Source organism: Mustela putorius, unplaced genomic scaffold, assembly GCF_011764305.1.
Source record: "Mustela putorius furo isolate JIRA1106 unplaced genomic scaffold, ASM1176430v1.1 tig00000083_pilon_pilon_pilon, whole genome shotgun sequence".
NCBI lineage: Eukaryota > Metazoa > Chordata > Mammalia > Carnivora > Mustelidae > Mustela > Mustela putorius.
Window position 1 is genome coordinate 27,992,598 of NW_025421273.1, and position 7,258 is coordinate 27,999,855.

Consider the following 7,258-nt stretch of genomic DNA (forward strand, 5'->3'; position numbering starts at 1 on the left):
AATACTATATTTGAAGCCCAATAGATTATTAATGAGGGAATTTGAACATGGTAATCTCACCAACCAAGCTTTCCAATTGTCTTTAAAACACATAGAAAATATAGTCTTAAAAATCTGATTTTACGTTTTTTGAGACTTATCCCCACACCTTCCCTTCCCACACTTTTTTAGAAAATGCTTTGTAATAAAGACAAGAAGGCAATTGCAATCCTAGCAAGAAGCTCAATTCAAAGTCTTGCATCCTGAGAGCATCATGGATTCACTCACTTAGAGGTGAGTTTCATCCCACTTGGGTAAAATACCCCTAATCAGAGCTAAATTACTTAAAATTCCAAGAAAGCACCATATCTAGTTACAATGGTAGAAGAAACTTTTTTCATTTGTTTTCTGAAGTTTCTTTCAATTTTTTTTTAAATTGTGTTATGTTAGTCACCATGCAATACATCATTACTTTTTGATGTAGTGTTCCAAGATTGACTCTGAGAAGAAACTTTTTAATGGTGCTCAAACTTGGATTGGAAGTGCTTCTTTCTGCTAAAAGGATGAATCAGAATGAAGATCAGTTTAGAATCAAGGGAGAGAATGAAGCCTCTGAGGAAAAACGTGTTCTTGTCTACTCTTTGTGCCTTGGAGAACTGTCCTCTGGCTAAGCCACTGTTTCAAGCGCTACTCTCTGTGGACAGAGATTGGAGAGACAGCCAAATGAATAATTGTCTCTGATAGAATTTATAGTTACCAAGAAATGTCAGCCTGGCTACTAGGCTCAAATTATCATGATAGATAAGCAAAGTTCTGTGGGGGTTTCCCTGCAGAACGAAAGGAACAGTGCCCTCATATATCCTGAAAACTCTAGCTTTTTAAGTCAGGAGACATTGAGTGAACTTGTTCTGTGTGCTACACTCAGTGGGAAACAGAAAAATGAAACCTATACCTATGGCTCCCACTACTACAGAGCCTGCAGAATACCTTACATAGTTTCTGAGACTAAAACTTGAAAAACTGGATAGATGCAACACACACACACACACACACACACACACACACACACATTATATACACATAAATCCCATCTCTGTCATCATTTCCTAACTTCAGTTCAGGACGGGGAGTCTATATGAAATACCTTCTCAGCTTCTTTCAGGGAACTAGACCCACGCTTGAGATACAGATTTTTAAAAAATTTTATTTATTTACTTGACAGAGAGCGGAGATCACAAGTAGACAAAGGCAGGCAGAGAGGGGGGGAAGTAGGCTCCCTGCTGAGCAGAGAGCCCCATTCAGAGCTCAGTCCCAGGACCCTGAGATCACAACCTGAGCCGAAGGCAGAGGCTTAACCCACTGAGCCACCCAGGTGCCCTGAGATACAGATTTAAGCACTTGAATGCTTTCAGCATGAAGCAGTGACCAAAAGAAACTGAGGATTTGTTAAATAGATCATAAGGGGATAAACTCACAGGATTAGAGAGAATTAAGGAGTTACTTAATAATCATATATTCAAGTAATATAGAAGGTATGCCTTAGCCAAAATTAATCAGATCACCAGGACATTTAGAACCCCTACTTCTGGGCAACTATAAAAAACAATAATATATTCATTAGCTACTAGTTAATTAAATGGAAATCAAAAGAAATTTACTTTGCTGCCAAAAGGCTAGAATCCTTGGCAGTGATTATCTGTATTGATCGAGGTACTTTTCATTAGATGTTCCTGGGAAGAGATGATTACAAGCAGTTGATGGAGACAAAATGCACAAGCATGGGTGGATGTTTGTAGTGGGGAGAAATGCATGTACCAGTAAGTACCTCCTCCCAACTCCTAGGCCAGGCTGTCCTAAATCTCCAAGGTCAAGAACAGATTTAGGTTCTTCTGCATTCCTGTTTCTTAGATTTCCTGTGTCCAGTGGTTTCTGAATATCTGCCTTGGACCACCTCCTCTGATCCCCCATCTTTTTCTTTTTCCCCCATCTTTTTATTTTCACCATTATCCCACCACTTTGCCCCACCCTGAGAAATACCGAGGTTCCTTCATTCTCCCAAAATAAACATTATGTCAATCCTTCTGAGTGTAGTGGCCTTTTGATTAAAGTTGGGGTGTCAGAAATAAGTTAAAGCAAGGCACGGTGATGATCAATGTGTATTTAAATACCAGACTTCACTCCCCTAAAATTTCAAATCCATTTCCCCCATGGAGAAAAATTTTGGTGGTCATGCTTTTCTGGAAGATCCTAGTTCCTGCCAGTTCCTTAAGCAACTCCCCAAATTCCAGTATTTCTCTTCTTTTTCACCCTTTCTAAGCTCTCATTCTGCTTCCCCTCCACCTTCAGTAGAGCTGCTGTAACAACAAATTTTCTGAGACTTGGTTATGGTAGAGCACAACTTTCAAATCACACCCAGGGGGAAGAACAACTCTTTTCATTACCAAAAACCACCATTGTGGTATTTTTTCTAACAAAAGACAAGCTATCTTTCTTAAACGTATTTTGCCTTCCTTTGACATCAAGAGACTCATATCATGGCCTTCTTTTCAAAATAGTATGCTTTCTCTCCGTTTTTTCATCCACTCTTTCAATACAGAGTTTTTCGGTGCCTACTATGAAAGCTGCTATGTTAAGCATTGGAGAAAATGAAAAATATTTTTTTAAGATTTTATATATTTATTTGTTACACACAAGTGCAAGCAGGGAGAGCTGCAGGCAGAGGGAGAAGCAAACTCCCCCTGAACAAGAAGCCCGATGCAGAACTCGATTCCAGGACCTTGGGATCATGACCTGAGCCGAAGGCAGATGCTTAACCGACTAAGCCACCCAGGTGTTCCAAATTTGTTTTAAATAAATAATTAATCAAGTATTATTGAATCAATTGCTTCAATATTTCCCCCGTTTCTCTACAATGGTTATGAATATACCAGTGAACAGCTCAATTAATTTGGAGTCTTCTCATTTCGAATAATGATTGGCCGGAAACTGACAGTTTGAGCTAAACTGTTTCATTTTCAAAATAATGAATCCTAGCTTTGAAATAGCTTTCAATGGGCTATTTTTTTAATTTCTTGAAATGTCAGGCACAGCTTTAGCAAGTCTGAGAACCATTACCCCATCATACCATACACTCGTGTCTATGAGACCACACAAAACTATTTCCTAGATTTAACACTGTCAACACAATAAAGCGTCTGGCCACGTTCTTCCATTTTATGCAGAAATTTATTAGTCTCCATTCAAATAATACAATTTTCAAGTGTTCTGATCCTGTTCCAAAACCCGTTAGAGAATAGGTACATGGTACGAAACACGAAAACCACTTTAATATATTATTACCTCGAGAGTATGTATGCAATACTTAAGTGTTTCTACTTGAAGGCATAAGAGTGGACTTTTGTTTGTTTTTTCTGGTAAATGTTTCATGCCAAATGCACCCTCTATGATGATAACAAGCTTAGGTGCTTCTTTGGAGATACAGCCAACTAGCTCTCTCAATTTAGTGTGTGTTAGTCATGACGTGAAGGAAATGCGGTAGGTTTTGTGTCAGCTGAGTCAGAGAGAACACCACAGCCTTGGAAAAATTATATTTTGTCATAATGATATCTGAACTGAGCTTTCCAGGTGTCCATGCTAAGTGGAGTGAGTCATTGCTTGGGCAGTGCATTCACAAGGTCCTAAATACCCTTTTCCTAACTATAGTATAAAACCTACCTCATTTCCAGAAATGGTCAGGTTGTATGTCATTCTATTATCTACGATTTCTTTCTATCACATGTCAGGTTAATCTCCTCACAAAAGGTAATCTCCCTCCTGGAATGATTTCATACATTGTTGTTCCAAGGACAGCAGGAGAAAGAACAAGCATTTGAATGTAAGATTCTGCATTGGAAATGATTACAAGGGGGGAAATGGTTTGTAATAGCAGAAAGGAAGCCTTGGCTCAGGTCCCTGAGAGCAGTAGCTCTTTCTGACTCATTTTTCCTGATTGGCCTTTTCTCAAAATGAAATCAAGTGTAGCACATATCTAAGCTTGGTGTTTCAAGTTCCAGTGCGCTTTTCTAGGGGACTTTGGGAACAGAGTTGGTCTTAGGAAATTGTGATACAGCATGGGTATGGATTCACCTCCCTGCTCCGAGTTTTCTCACCATTTCTTCCTAAAATGTCACTTCCTGGAAGCCTTCAGGAACCAAAAAGAGATCCATTGGTAGATTTTTCAGACACCCTGACTTTGCAGATTATGGGTCTTCCAAGGAGTAGATACATCATGTAGAATATAGTTGTAACTATACAAATGATGGCCACATTTGGAAAAGCCATTTTCACACTGTTTTTTCAACTCCATGCTTTTCCTCAATTTATAATTCCCTTATTAATGAACACTTAAGTTGAACACGGTGATCTGACTTGCTTAGTGGATGTCTGCTATGTGCCAGGCACCAGGTTTTTTATATCCAGTTAGTCTTCCAACAACCCCGGAAGAGAGTCATTATGTGCCTGTGTTACAAATCAGGAAATCCAAGTCCAGAGAGATTAAGTACGTGACACGAGGAGCTGACAGTGTTGGTCTTGACTCAAACTCAAGCATTTTTCTGTCTTCAAAGCCATGTCTTTCCCAATATGTCACTCTCACTCTCAGGCAGCTCTGGAGAGTAGTCAGGACAGACAAGAAGGGGCAGCAAGACCTTGTGTTACTCTGAGCTCCACAGAATTCAAATCATTTTCTCTTCATATTTACTTAAGATACTTTAACTACAGATTTAGTACTTCTTAGACCATACAACTCATTGTAATCTCATTGATGCCTTTTGTGTCCATAAACTCTGCCATTCTTTCTTCCCTTCAAACTCACTGCTTCAGGTCTTGTCTCCTCAAATCTTATTTCATTGTAGAGAAGGAATGTTAATAGCAGAAATCAAACCAAATACCCTAACAACCCATTCTGTGGAAAACTTCCACTAAAGTCCTCGCTATAGACCATAATAGCAAATGCACACTCCATTATTATAAAAACCCAAGGAAAGAGATTGTGGCCTACTGGGGGGAAAAGAAAGAAAGAATAAATATTGGGCTTTGTGTTATACAGACCTGAATCTATAACCACATTTGCCACCTTCTGACTTGGGACCTTAAGCTGATTACTCAAGCTTTCTAAACCACAGCAGTACTCATTCCTTTTCTTATCTTCAAAATAAGCTTAGAACCTCCTTCACTTATAAGGCAAGTTAAATGAAATAATGTATGTTTGGTGTCTTGCTAGCGAGTTAAATAACCCTCCAATATGTCCCTTCCTCTTCTATTCTTTCTGCCATTCCCTCTTCCCCCAAATTTGCATTTACCCTGCCTGCAAAAGTCTATCTTCTAAGTAACACAAATCTTGATGGATTGAAATGTTGCTTGTGTCTTCTCTCAGTGAAGAGGTGAAATAACATCTGTGATGTATAGGAGGAAGGTAGTTGAATTATTTGGAAATATTTTGCTCCTACAAAAGACTATCTCAGATGGACAATGAGTATAACATTGGAGCTGAATTTCACCATAAGACAGAAACCATTAATTTAACATGATTGTTCTCCCCTCTACCCAACTCCTGATTTTCCTTACTGATTAAAAGGGGGAAAAAAAGAGTCTGTTGCACTTGTACAACAAAACAGAATCGTGATAAATGCTGCCAAGTTAACAAGTTCCCAGTGGCATCACATCAAGATGGGCATGAAAAATAAACAGTATGAGACTACTATCAGTTAAAGTCCTGAAATCAACTTCATCTGGGGCGCTTCATTGTTTCTGGTATCTCCCTGCTGTGTTTTTTAGAAAGTCTGCAGCATGGTAACAAATTTGACAACCCTACCAAATTTACCAAAACCCTAGCAAAAGACTGAAATATAAAATCTGTCTATGCTGGTAGGTGTGAGAATGTTTAACATTCCATTTCAGTGAAATAGGATATGCCTGGGCTTTGAATCATGATGGAGTTATCTAAACTCCTATGGGACCTTCCTGTTTTATGAACTCTGAGTTTCAGGGCCTAAAAACTCAACAACATGGAAGATTTTGGTTTGGGAGCATGCAAAAGCTTGGAAATTTTCTTGATTCTTTATTTCCTGGATTTGACTCAATTGACAGCATTATCATTTCAATTTCTTTTTAAATAATGTCTGCCATCTTGGCGTCAGAAACTCCAACATCAACCATCTGACCCTTAGAAGTAGTCTAGGGTACAAATTGGCAAATTTCATGTTTTTATTTTATATATATATATGTGTATATATAATTTATTTCCAAAGTTAATTATCTCATCTCCATATGACCAAGATGATTCTGAAATTTCTCATATTAAATTTTGCTGAGAGGCCTGCCCTGCTCCATAATTCCTTCACTAAAGAAAAACTGGCTGATGTGATGAGCCCACTCCTTACCCTGTTGTTTTGCCAGGGTTCGGCTGCATAGAACCTGCACTGCCTGGTTCTATCCTTCCCCACTGGTGTGATGGGGTCTGGCAGTGATAAGTTAAGGTTTACTGGGGGAGAAAAGAAGCCACTTCCACTCAATGTTAAGCTCAGTCAGGGCCATCTCAGGCCATCTGGAACCAGAACACATGGTATTTTAGCTCTTTAACCCCTGCTGCTGTTGCAGATCCCCATGTGGATTCCTGGGATTTCCTAAAAGAAGACAATCCCATTCCTTCAGCACTCTTTATCCCCAACCAAGGGAGTTCAAAGCTTGGGCTTCCCCAGGTCAAGAGTTGAACTTATGTTCACACGTTCCATTATTTTTCATTGAGCACTGTCTTAGCTCAGGCTGCTGAAACAAAGTACCACAGCCTGGGTAGCTGATGAACAACAGAAATCTGCTTCTCACAGTCCTGGAGCCTGGAAACCGCAGGTCAAGGAGCCAAGCAGGGCTGGGTTCTGGGAGGGTTCTCTCCCAGGTTGTTGAAAGCTACCCTCTCATTAAACTCTCGTGTGGCTGTGAGAGGCCAAGAGTGCTCTCAGGACACTAATCTTACACATGAAGGCTCCACCATCATGACACAACTACTTCCCAAAGGCCTAATTACTTCCTAACACATCCCATTGATAGCTTAGATTTCAATATGTGAATCTGGGGGTTGCAGGGCCATACAAATATTGGGTCAAGTGCAAGCATCAGTCATAAAGAAAACTCAGTTTTAGCTGTTGAGGATCCAATCATGAACCAGGTACAACTATTCTGCCTTTCCAAAGTTTACTTTCTATTTCTGTTGAAGCACACTATTCACCCCAGAATGTCTGATTTG